At 41.4% G+C, this 13,748-nt stretch overlaps 1 long non-coding RNA gene across 2 annotated transcripts in view; it reads right to left on the bottom strand.

The window, feature by feature from the left end:
- Nucleotides 1-355: 355 nt before the first annotated feature.
- The window catches only part of Gm31243, a 28,108-nt gene continuing 14,715 nt past the window's right edge, over nucleotides 356-13,748 (bottom strand). For both annotated transcript variants that reach the window (XR_867649.1, XR_376114.3), the window contains exons 2-3: nucleotides 1,940-2,046; nucleotides 356-1,535 (exon numbers count right to left, since the gene is read on the bottom strand). This is a non-coding gene — a long non-coding RNA (predicted gene, 31243). The remainder of the gene's footprint in view (nucleotides 1,536-1,939; nucleotides 2,047-13,748) is intronic.

Raw genomic sequence — 13,748 nt, 5'->3', positions numbered from 1 at the left:
AGATCTCTTTAAAAGTTCCAGGCCAGCCTGGTTTACAGAACAAGTTCCAGGAGAACCAGGGCTACACAGAGAAACCCTGTTCCAGAAAACTAAAAACAAAACAAAACAAACAAACATATGAAAAGAAGAAACAAAGGCAACAGCTAAAATCCATATTTTGTATTATTTTTTATTAGGTATTTTCTTCATTTACATTTCCAATGCTATCCCAAAAGTCCTCCATACCCCCCTGCAACTCCCCTACCCACCCACACCCACTTTTTGGCCCTGGTGTTCCCCTGTACTGAGGCATATAAAGTTTGCAAGACCAATGGGCCTCTCTTTCCACTGATGGCCAACTAAGCCATCTTCTGATACATATGCAGCTAGAGACACGAGCGGTAGGTGCCATTAAAAGAGTGAAAGGGAGAAAAAAAAAGAGAGAGACATTATTTTGTACTTACTAAATTTGGGATTAGCCCATAAGTCAAATCTGGCTCAAAAATACCATTGAAAGTATTATTTTGTGCTTTAAAATTTATATGAAGTAAAATTTCAGTATCTGTGTGTTTACATATTGATTATGGCTGCGTTTATACTGTACCACCAAAGATGAATAGTTGCAATAAGACTCTATGTAGCCCACAACCCAAAATATTTACTGCTTGGTTATTTTCCTCCAAAAAAATAAAAATGTGTGTGTGTGTGTGTGTGTGTGTGCGCGCGCGCCAGATCATATTATTGCTAAAGTTTAAATATTACTTTAATTTAAAGAAGAAAAAACTCTCTATAGTATTTAGGCAGGCAGAGGGCTAGCAAGATGGATGAGTGGGTCCAGGGCTTGCCACCACACCTGTTCTCCTGAGCTCAACCCCCCAACCCACACAGTAGACTGGAGCAGCACTGCTTAATCTTGACTGTCTACTTTATGAGATCTAGAATGCTGTAGGAGACAGACGTCTGAGGAAGCCTTCAAGAGATTGTCTATATTAGGCCACGTGGGGTGGGAAGATCCACCTACGGGGACAGTGCCTTTCCATCCCTTAGATCCTCGACCAAGTAAAAGCAGAAGCGGAGTTGAGCACAGTAGATGCCGCCTTCCTCACGGAGGCTGCTGTGTGACCCACTCCCTCTAATCCCCACGGTTACAGAAAGATTGCACTCTCGGACCGCAAACCAAAATAAAGCCTGCCTGCCTTCCTAAATTACAGGAGTCAGATACTTGTAGCAGAAACCAGATAAGTAGCTAATGTAACTGGAATAGTTTTTAATGTTATGATGGTTTCTAGTAGTTTTTTTTTTTTTTTTTCAATTTTTAACCGTGCCTTTTTTCACTCTTAGTGAGGAGGGCCGAGAGTGCTCAGATGGGCACGGGTTGCTCTGGAGAGGACCGAGAGCACAAGCTGGTAATCAGCACTAACCAACCCAGCCTAGGGGACTAGGGATGGGGTGCTAACTCCATTCCTGCTTTGAGCAGGGACCCCAATCAGGAAGCTCGCTGACAGATCCCTGGCTTCCTCTTCCCGGCATCGTTATCACCCAGAAGAACGGAGAACCTAAGGGGTGAAGAGCATACAGCGAAGAAGGAAGGAAAATGAACAATGAATCAATAAATACATCCTCCAAAACTGGAGAGTCGTTGCCTATTCAAACAAGACCTCTTGTGTTATTGTTGGGTAGACTCCTGTTTTCAAGTTTCAGTATGAATTTAGATTGAATTCTAATTAAATTATTTAGTATTTATTTCCACTTACCCAGCACCTACAAAATCCCTTTTTCCACCATTAAAGTGTTAAAAAAAAAAGGACCTGTTTGCACCCTCAGATGTAGGGTATGTAATTTTCAATAAATCACTTGAAGCTGTACACACTTACTCAGAAAATTGATAGACTGCACCATCCTCATTTGCCCTGCAGGGGGCTTCTGTCAAAGTTGTTTTGGTCTAGTTTGTTTCTCCTACCTTTCCGATGCTTGTCAGCATGCAGTGCACAGCACGCCAGGTAATCATAGTTCACTCCCATGATTCTGTCAGCGTGCCTGCGGTCTTGCATTTGGAATTTAAGACACCTAGAAAAATAGAAATCCAAAGGGATACAGAGGTTCTATAAGCTGATCGCCAGTACATTGCTGTCCATTTTAACCATAAGACAGTACAAATTAACATCATTTTAAAACTTTATAGCCATTCTCCTTACAACACGGCATAACTGGAGATGGCCACTTAATTGTAGTTCTGCAGGTAGCATGAACTGTTCTCATGAATCAGAGCTGTGAGCATGATTGGCTTAAAAAGAGAGGACACTCAGTTCTCCTTTCAGAAAAGCAACTTTAGGGAATCCATCCACTAAAAGAACTGAGTAAGAGGAATCGGTTGCTTGGCAGTATATCAGACTGAGTCTGGCCAACTCCGAAGAGCAGCTACCGTGGAAAATTTAAATTTTCTTTAGAAAAATAAAAGTAGATCATGCATAAAGAAAAATTTTAATGAGGGAACATAAACATGGATTCCAATTAGTATGGGAAGGGAAGTTTTTATACATATAACATGAGCACCAGGAAAATCATTATCTTCAACTTTTTCAAGGTCTATAAAATGGAGCTGGGATATCATTTCTTTGTCGAATGATTCCAAACCCAGTGAAGTATTCTGTTTCCTGTATGTGTAGGTGGGTTTTTTTTTCCATGTGATTATGTACACAAAATGTTAATACACTGAATAAGGGCAGGAGAGAAAGTTCCTTTTGAGATGTAGAAGAGATTCTTAGAATGGGGCAGAGCTTAAGCTTGGTCTTCCAGGGAAGGTCCAGGCAGCACCCAGAGCTGTCAGATACACTAAGGCACGATGATGTCTGTGGATACGCTGCCAGGAACAAACAGGTTTTACTTTCCCAACCCCAACCCCGAAATTCTCATTCAATGTTCAGATAAGAAGTCAGTCACTCAAGAACTCACATGGTGATGTCACTGGGATCAAACAGTCAGACTTCCTACTTTATAATTTCTAGTAATAGTTAAGACCAAATGAAGTGATTTTAAGGCACAATAAAGCCCAAGGAAAAATAACCTGACATAATGATTACATTTGTAAGGATTAAAATTTAGTTCAAATCTTTTCAATAATGTTATTTGACCTCATATAGATGAAAACTACATCTCAGTTTCCTCTCCACTAAAAAAGAGGGTGGATAGCAATGGGTATTTCACTGCAATGTTACAAATGTAAAAGAAATAATATATATAATTTTCTTATTCCTGTTTCACATTTAAGAATTGTTACACAGAGCTGAAAAGTGAGGTTGCTCAGTAGTTAAGAGCACTGGCTGCTCTTCCACAGAACTTGAGTTCAATCCCAGGATCCACAAGGGGGCGTTCACAACCATCTGTAACTCCCTGGACTCCTTGGGTACCAGGCTTGCCCATGCTACACAGACATACATGTAAGCAAAACACACATACACATAAAATAAAAATAAATCAATCATCTAAAGATGTTAAAAAGACAAAGCATGATACTAAAGTTTTAATAAAAATGTGCTACATAGCATTTATTTATCATTCACATTATGATTTTAAGTATATATATGTATATATACAGAATAGTTAACACGCATAACCAGTTAACAGGTGCATTCGCTCATATATTTCTCTTGTGGGGATAGTACTGAAAATCAATTCTTTGCACTTTTTCAAGAATAAATGCATCATCATTAAATTTAAAAATATTTTATTTTCCCCAAATAATATTTTATTACATTTTGTTTTCATGTTTTTTAAAAAAATCACTGATGATATTATCAGGTCTTTGCCAGGTTACACTTTCTAATAGAAAGAAATTATACACATGACCCTCTGCGGAGGGTAGCAACAAGCATTACTGGAAAAAAAATAGAAATTGTGAAACGGAGAAAGCTACCTACAGCTGCTTTTGTTAAGGAGTTCCTATTTCTGAGAGATGTAAAAATTAAAACAACACACTATACAGTGGGCAAAGAAGTCAGTCAAGTTATGCAACCTAGTCAAATTGTGTAGGGAGGGGTTGGGGTGGGACTATCTGGGGCAGTGACATCTTGGAAATCGGACAATTTGCTCCCCAAAGGATGGCTCACAAAACTCCTACTCGGAACCAAGTCCTGACCACCGGCATTCTGTAGAGGTTGGTGTTGGCTATTAACTTGACTAGATTAAAGGATGTCTGGGATTGGTGTCTAGAGAAACAATTCCAGAGAGGGCTTGCATATGACCCAGTTACTAGAGAGTATGATCCATTCCTTCCACTGGGCTGGTGGTCCATATGCAAACTCAGAAGGACATGCCTGTAAGCCCCACATCTTCAGAATGAATGTACATGCTGGCTGCTCCCACGCTCCCCCTCTACCATCAGAATTTGATTCCTTAGCCTTTCTATGCACTGTCCTAGGTACCAGTGTAGTCTGTTGAGAGTATTTGCAGGCTAATAACTGGATCAGAATTTCTCAGACATCCAACTTCATGGGCAGAGTAACTAAAGCACCCTCTGTCTCACGTGCAAAATGGCTATTGTTGGACTACGTAGCCCCTTCCCATGTATGGCAGCCCAATAAACCCTCCTCTTTAACATACATAAATGCCTTCTAGTGATGTATTACTCGCATGAACTAGTCCACTTTCCCACAGTCCTTTCTTCAGTGGTCCACTTTCCCACAGTCCTTTCTTCAGTGGTCCACTTTCCCACAGTCCTTCAGTGGTCCACTTTCCCACAGTCCTTCCTTCAGTGGTCCTATTCTTCTGCTATGGTTTGAGTCCAGAATGTTCCCCAAATGTCCATGTGATAAAGGCTTAATCTATGGGGCAACTTAGGACATGAAACCCGATGGGAGAAAGGTCATTTGAGGAATATCTTCAAAGGTGATACTGGGCCCTACCCCTTTCTGTTTCTCTTTGCTTCTGTCTGATGTGATGTGGACAATTTTCCTCCACAATGCCCTCTTACATGGTACGCTGACTCACTAGAGGCACAAAACAACAGGGCCAAACAATATAGACTAACACTTCTAAAACTCTGGGCCAAGTTAAGAGATTTCTCTTGCTGATTGCTTCAGTAATTTTAGGATAGAGATGGAAGGTTGGCTACCATTCCCTTCTTCCCTTCCATTATAAGACATCAGGCTTCTTCCTTAGAACCAGTTACCCCACATAGTCTTCCTGACAGGGAAAGAGTATTGCATGTGTGAGTTTATAAATGACAAATGAGCAAAACAATATCAGAATAAGGTGGACTGGGCACCTAAATCTGAAAAGGTAGAGTTTATAAAAACTGCTCGGAGGGGGTCACAGTGGGGAGAGGAGAGATCAAGGGGAGAACGCGTGTGAGCAGAGTTCAATCATATGTATGAAAATGTCACAACGGAACCCAGTATTTTGCACACTAGAAAATATATAATTTAAAAGCTCTTCTGTCGCTATGCAGAGCCTTTATGAATGTTGATTTTGCAATGATGGCTTTTGCAGTCTCTTTAATTTTGGCTGAAAAGAACTTAGAAGCCACAGCATCAGCAACTGTTACCTCCAGGATGAGCTACTGTTTGGGATAAAGGAACATTCATAGGTATGTACTTTGATATGCTTCTTGGTTCCTCCAGGTGCCATTGTGGCTTGGATATCCTGGAGCATGTATGTTACTGTGAGGTTGAGAGACAGGTTATTTTTCCTTGATCCATGGGATATACCTCTATCCCCCTCTAAGTGATAAATATCTTTGATTGTGAGTTTTGGAGATGTATGCTTGACCCATAAAAGAAAGTCAAAGCACCATTCCTCACTCTTTTAGGCCTGGGCTCACTAAATGGAGACAGGAGAGTGAAGTTGGAAGCATTTTCTGAAAAAAGGCAGTGTCTCCACCATGTCAAGGCTGAAGATGGGTGGACAGCAGATTCTCTAATTTGTTAACCTTCTGAAGATTGCCAAATGAGTCAGCAGTGTTTAAATGTGCATGGGCATAGCATAGTTCATTTGTGAATGCATTTTATAAAATAGTCTACCCTAAGCATAAAGGAAGACTGAACCAGGGTAAGAGTCAGAAAGTGTCACTATAAAATGGAGTTTCCTGTGCATCAAGGGTTGTTAGCATTTCACATTTTAATTCCGTTAAGCCATATAACCCATATCACATGCTCGCAATATAGGGAGCTGAAGTCAGCAAAACAGCTTAGGATCCTAGCAGCCACATGTGTTTCTAAATTTGCATTTGCATAGAAAATGAATCCAGAGCTCTGGTACTGCTATCAATCTGTTTAATTGCATCTAGAGCTTTCTGTTAGGGAGGTCATAAAAGGAAGAGGCCAATATAAACTTTAAGCTCACATTTCTACCCAAATCAACCAAGCAAGCAAGCAAACAGTGACAACTAAACCTAGAACCCCAGCGTAGGAAGAAATATAAACTATGGTACTATAATAGATCCACAGAAACATTTTATTTGGGTCCAGTGTTGCTGGAAATAAGGAGCTCTGTCAATAGCTCTGCATCCTGAAACAAGTCCTTGAGTTGATGCTTGCTGTCAGCTCAGTTGCTGAGGAAGTACCTCTTTCCACCTCTTCTCCATCCTGCTGTAAATTTCTGTTCTTATTCAGACTTCAAGTCCTTCTCCCTTAGGACATTTCCACAAAACACAAACACACACACACACACAGACACACACACGTGCACAAACACTCTTTTTCTGAATTTTACATCACTTAATTCTTGATCACTCTTAGTAGCTCTCCATGGATGAGAACCTTCACTGGATTATAAATTCTCTGAAGGCAAATTACAAACTTGTGCTGTGAGTATTCGTCCCTCCTGAGCACCTATAAGGGTGGGAGGAACCATGCATGCATAGATAACTAGTGTTGCCATTCTCCACGTCTGTCTTGCAATGTGTAAGAGTAGGGGGGGAAAGACCTGCAGTTCAGATCACAGCTTCTTGAACTATAGGTTGCTTACAACACCAGATGGAGTAACTGAGGTGAGGGTCATGAAAAATCTGGCAACAGGAAATAAAGTCTTCTGAGCATTCAACCAAAAATTAATTCAAAATCAAATGTGTAATTAATCCAAAGTTGTTGGCAGGTTTCCATGTAGCATCATACGAGTTCAATGCAGCCATGGCTCTGAGCACCCAACATTTCCACTGCACTGTGCATGCCATCATGCCATAAATAGTGAAATATTTACTTGAAACACCTCAGCTCGGATTTAAGATTACTATGTTCTGTGAATCATGGCATATTATTGTATATACAAAATTTTCTCTTATTGCAGAATATAATGGTTTAATTGTGAAAAATGCACTTCCTGTTTTTCTAATACCATTCTCGGTAGGTAAGTACCAAATCAGTGTATCTTCAAATTCATTGGAATTTTTATTGCATTGGAATGTTTGCTTTAAAAAATTTGCTACTTGAGTTCTGACTTGGGTTTCATGTAATATATATACTTAATTATACTTAAATGAATTTGAGGTTGAAATTAGGCCAAATTTTTCAACAATTTTTGTCATGGCATCAAACATACATCTAACATATTTCACTACCTATTTATTCAAAACAGTATAGTTAGCATTGAAAAGTATAAAATCTAAACAGTGATAAACTCTAAAAACTGTTGAGGATGCTTTATAGAGTAAAATATTCAGCTAATATTTAATTCTTTATGCAAAAATAAACAAGCATATCCAAGCTAATAGTATTCAAATATGCTTTTGTTTTTAATAAATGGTAAAAGTGTACTATAGCAAAATCGTTTTAAAATCAATCGGTGATTTATTCCTTATTTGTCAATTTAATTTCTTTATGATTAATGTTCGGTTTGTTTGGTACTTTATATTCCTATCCACCCAGAGTTGTGCAGAAAAACGATTCTCATACCAAAAAGACCTGTAGTGGAAAACGTTTATGAACTTCTCACTTTATGACTTCTATCATCTCTAGGGTCACGTAGCTGAATACTCAAGATGTGTTTTCTGTCACTCTTGCTAAAATTTTGGGTGTGGGAACAGGTACAGGCCTCCAAGTAGAGTTATGAACTTCACTTATGCTGTCAATGGCCATGAGAGGCAATTTTGAGATTTCTGGGATAAGTACTCTCTCTTTTTCTGGTTGGTAGTTCCCCTGTTTCCAAGGCATCTCTAGATCCAATGTACAGGCATAAACTTCCAGTTACTGTTAACTGTGTTATCTCTTTAACAGAAAGACACTACATTTAATGTACTAGACGCATTTTTGTGGGACGCCAGACATGGGGAAATAAAACAGTGGGAGAGACCCGCATCTGACCAGAGCTCAGAGAGACTGCCGCAGAACCCCATGGAACTGCCTCAGGACAGGCGTCAGGCCTCATAGGTCACAGGATTCTTCTCTGGAGGGTGGGGAAGGTGCAGTCTAAGCTCTGATTCTAGGGCACCACAGACCTCTGGGTACAATGGGAGAGTCAGCTCTGGGGTCTCTGGGCCTCACAGAGGTCAGAGACAACAGGTTCTAGCTCTTGGGCATCGCAGGACATCAATGGACACTGTAGAAGAGCTGAGAATGAGTGAGGGTCCTGGGGACAGCTCTGTCTGCCCTAGAGCCAAAAGGAAAAGGGGCAGGGAGGAAAGCATTGGGTGGTTTCTGGGTGGGTGACAGTCTGGCTAGCTCAGGCTGTTAGCTCAGCAGGCAGCTTGGGTTGGCTGGTGGCCATGGTTAGAGCACAGGAAGGCCTCCTGGAAGGAGGTTAGACACATGGCTCATTAGAGGAAAACCTGGTCCATTGCTCCAGCACAGCAGGTCCTGATAAGAAGAGATGGTCCATGGTTTTTAGAGCTTCTTTGGAGAGAGAGAGAGAGAGAGAGAGAGAGAGAGAGAGAGAGAGAGAGAGAGAGAAAGAGAGAAAGTAGAGAAGTACAGAAGTAGAGGCTGGCCATGGCCACATGGAGAGAGGGGAGACAGAAGGGATAGAGAGGAAGCAAGAGAGGCAAGAGAGATAAGAGAGAGGAAGAGCCAAGCAGCCCCTTTTATAGTGGGCTGGGCTATTAGAGGGTATCTTTGGGGAGGAGCATAGCTGGCTATTGCCAGGTAACTGTGGGGGTGGAGTCCAGACAGCCTCCTTGACTGATGGCCACAGAATGATAGAGATGAGGGCTTGTAGTGTCAGGCATTTGTGTCTTGGAGGGTAGCTCACTGTTCCATCGCTTGTAGGATTTTTTTTCTGAGTCTCCGGAGTAAGCCTCACTCAACCAGAACACAGACTACCTTTCGCTGTCCCACAGCATTTTAATAAACAGAAGAATTATTTGCATAGGAGATTTTGACTATTTGGAAGCTTCACATTCTCAACTTGTACCACCTCACACCAGTCAGAATGGCTAGGATCAAAAACTCAGGTGACAGCAGATGCTGGCGAGGATGTGGAGAAAGAGGAACACTCCTCCATTGTTGGTGGGATTGCAAGCTTGTAAACCACTCTGGAAATCAGTCTGGCGGTTCCTTAGAAAATTGGACATAGTACTACCAGAGGATCCAGCAATACCTCTCTTGGGCATATACCCACAAGATGTTCCAACTGGTAATAAGGACACATTCACCACTATGTTCATAGCAGCCCTATTTATAATAGCCAGAAGCCGGAAAAAGCCCAGATGTCCCTCAACAGAGGAATGGATACAGAAAATGTGGTACCTTTACATAATGAAGTATTACTCAGCTATTAAAAACAATGTATTTATGAAATTCTTAGGCAAATGAATGTATCTGGAGGATATCATCCTTAGTGAGGTAACCCAATCACAAAAGAAGTCACTTGATATGCACTCACTGATAAGTGGATATTAGCCCAGAAACCTAGAATACCCAAGATACAACTTCCAAAACACAAGAAAATCAAGAAGAAAGACCAACTCGTGGATACTTCATTCCTCCCTAGAATACGGAATAAAATATCCATGGAAGGAGTTGCAAAGACAAAGTTTGGAGCTAAGACGAAAGGATGGACCATCCAGAGACTGCCCCACCTGGGGGTCCATTCCATAATCAGCCACCAAACTCAGACACTATTGCATACGCCAACAAGATTTTGCTGAAAGGACCCTGATATAGCTGTCTCCTATGAGGCTTTGCCAGTGCCTGGTAAATACAGAAGTGGATGCTCACAGTCATTTATAGGATGGAACACAGGGCCCCCAATGTAGGAGCTAGAGAAAGTACCTAAGAGCTAAAGGGGTCTGCAACCCTATAGGTGGAACAACAATATGAGCTAACCAGTACCCTCAGAACTTGTGTCTTTAGCTGCATATGTAGCAGAAGATGGCCTAGTAGGCCATCATTGGGAAGAGAGGCCCCTTGGTCTAGCAAACTTTATATGCCCCAGTACAGGGGAACGCCAGGGCCAAGACGTGGGAATGAGTGGGTAGGGGAGCAGGGCAGGGGGAGGGTATAGGGGAGTTTGGGATAGCATTTGAAATGTAAATGAAGAAAATATCTAATAAAAAAATAAAAATGACATGAAAAAACCCAAGCCATTCCCAGTAGATCTCTCTCTCTCTTTCTCTCTCTCTCTCTCTCTCTCTCTCTCTCTCTCTCTCTCTCTCTCTCTCATACACACACACACACACACACACACACACACATACACTACATCTGCCTGTGTGCCACCATGCTCCCCACCATGATAAAAATGAACCTCTAAACCTCTGAAATCATTATCAAGCCCCAATTAAATACCTTCTCTTCTAAGAGCTGGCACGGTCGTAGTGTCTCTTCAGAGCAACAGAACACTGATGAAGATAGCAGTCTAGTGAGTCATTAACAAGTTCACATATACAGGCTGTCTGCAGCACGTAGGGAACCTAGGAGGTTCCCAGTGTCACTAAGCTAGTGTAGATTTTGAGAATATAAAGACTTGTGCCGTTTCAAATTTGCTCTCTGACCTTCTTGTATGTGATTTGAGATTTGAGCTCTCAGCTGCTACTTGAGCTGCACTGTCTTCCTGCCACCTGCTACCACCACCACTCTGGCACCAAGGACCTTTAGAACCATAACTCCAATAGATCCTTCTACAAGGTTGCCTTGGTCATGGTGTTTTAACACAGTAACAGAATAACTAATACATCCACCTATAAAGTGAAAAGAATAGAATTCACTTCATAATTTTAGGGAGAGACAAATGAGACAGTGTGGGTAAACACAGACATAGGAAAGTCTTCAAAGGGGCAAAGAGAATTTTATAAAACACATTGTAATTGTTTCTCTCACAGCGGGAATGAACTGCATCGAAAGCACGCTCTCCCTGCTTTCTCATGGCTGTAAGGTGCTTAAAGGGCTTTACAAAGAAAACAACCACAAGTGCAGAGACTAGATATTATAGTGACAGGAAATTTAACCACCCAAAGCCCAGATCTTAATTGGCTGCATCTCAGAATTGTGGGAATATTGGCTCTTCTCCCTCACACACTGAAGGAAACAATCTTTGAGGTTCATATTTTCACTTAGCGAAAATCCTTTATTCTGCTGGAATTATATACAGCTGGTTAGAGAGAGCAAGCAACCAGCATAGGAGCTGAGGAACTTCCAGTTTCCATGGTAACAGAGTGCCATATTCTGCCCCCTTTAATCACCTGATTCTCTTAGGATAAAGAAAAGAGTGAGGAGACAAAAACCTTATGATGAAAACTGTAGCTATCTGTGTACTGAACGATGGCAGGTCAGCAAGTGTGGCCCCAGAATACTCTACACAGTTATGTGGCATGTCCTTATTGAGAACTGTTTTCTCAGTCAGAGCAATGGGTTAATATTGACCAAGCAGGGTTTAGTTGAAATTATTTATTCTCTCTCTTTTCTCCTGGTAAGTCACTACACAAAATGGGATCCTGGGGAAGGTGGGCCTTTTTAAGCCACAGTTGGGAGAGAGATAAATGGGTGTCTGCAGAAATGAAATCTGATCTTTGTCGCCTTACTATGAACCTCTGCTTGGTTTCCAGGAAAGACACTGAACATCTTTTGAAAGATCAGAGCAGGAAGTCTCAAAGCAAGGGCTGTGGTGCTCCTGCTGCAGAATCCCAGCGGCATTGTTAATCAGGGATCAGGGGTCAGGCCTGCAGGAGCTCCACAGGGTGAGTCTGTAAGAGAGGCAGGGATGCTGTGTGGCAGCTCCCAGGGTTCATGGCCACCCTGGAGTTCTGAACCTCCTGGGAGAACCTGACAGTTACTAAAAAATATTAACTTGCACTAACTTTTCTTCAGTCTGCTTCTGTTGACATACAGAAGATTATTTATAAATGCGACAAACTCCATTTTCATGTAGATGATCTATAGATGAGTATCTTATAAAGATAATCCATTTGGGAGCACAGTGAATTAAGGACTCAAAAACACCAAGGTGGGAGGGAATAAGAATCGACTTTGGAAAGTAATTCTAAAGTAACAAAGACAAGTGTAAACTTTTGCTTGGTTTATTTTTCTTAATTCCCTATCTCACCATACCAATTATAATAATAACTACCTAATTTAGCATAAAAGAGAGTCCCTTTTTATTCAAGCTAGTTCTGATATTAAAAGAGAGATACCTAAAGCTATTTTATTTCCTACCATCTGAATCATTGTACAAGTTGCATTTAGACAGCATCCATTTTTCCATGCGTTTCATATTCAAATATTTATTAAGTCTCTATTACACTGCTAATTAAAACACAGACAGTGATCTATTGGAGGTAAAGACGTCAACCCTCAGGCCATGACACAGAGAAGAAACACAGCTGAGTGAAATATCTACGATGTCAAATGATAGAATGAGCAATAGAAAAATACAAAGCCAGAGGGGCTTGCAATCTAAATAACTGGTACACGAAGATCTCACAAATAAGGCAGCATGAGATTGAAAACCTGAACATGATGGGCATCTTACAAATACCTGGTGAGACAGAGTTTAAGGCAAAGGAATCAAATGAAAAACTCAAAGGCAAAAAAGCTGAGGCCAGGGGAGACTGGAGAGAGATCGCTAAGGGGAGAGAGATTCATAAGATATGACTCCAGTGGAAGAAGAATGTAGCCCAACCTTTTTAAAATTTTAATTTTATAATTTGTTCTCTCTCTCTCTCTCTCTCTCTCTCTCTCTCTCTCTGTGTGTGTGTGTGTGTGTGTGTGTGTGTGTGTAAGAGAGAGGAGAGAGTATGGGGGTGGGAGTGAAGGTGTCTTCTATGTGAATGTGTGTGAATGTGTTTGTGAGTGTGTGGGGTGGGTGCGAGTGTCTTCTGTATGAATGTGTGTGTGACTATATGTGTGACTGTGTGTGCTGTGTGTGTGCTGTGTGTGAGTGTGGTGTGTGTGTGTGTGTGAGAGAGAGAGAGAGAATGGTGTGTGATCTGCGTATGTGTGTGAGTGTATAAGTGTGAGTGTATGTGTGACTGTGAGTAAGTGTGAGTAAGTGTGAGTATGTGTGACTGTGTGGTGTGTGTGAGTGCAACTGTGAGTGTGACTATTACTGTGTGTGAGTGTGTGTGTGTGAGTGTGTGTGGTATGGTGTGTATGAGTGTGACTGTATGTGTGAGAGTGTGAGTGTGTTTGTGAGTCTGTGTTGTATGTGTGAGTGGGGGGTGAGTATGTGGTATGTGTGTCATGTGTGTGAGTGGGGATGAGTGTGTGTGAGTGTGTGTGTGTGTGTGTGTGTGTGTGTGTGACATGCATATGTAGTGGTGATGAGACCATGTCTCACTAAGTGCAGCTAGGCTGGAGGCCAACAAGCTCCAACCATCTATCTTCTTGTCTTCCCATCCACCCCTC

Source organism: Mus musculus, chromosome 3 (genome assembly GCF_000001635.26).
Source record: "Mus musculus strain C57BL/6J chromosome 3, GRCm38.p6 C57BL/6J".
NCBI lineage: Eukaryota > Metazoa > Chordata > Mammalia > Rodentia > Muridae > Mus > Mus musculus.
The sequence above is the reverse complement of the archived record's forward strand: the minus strand, read 5'-3'. Positions and strand labels throughout refer to the sequence as shown.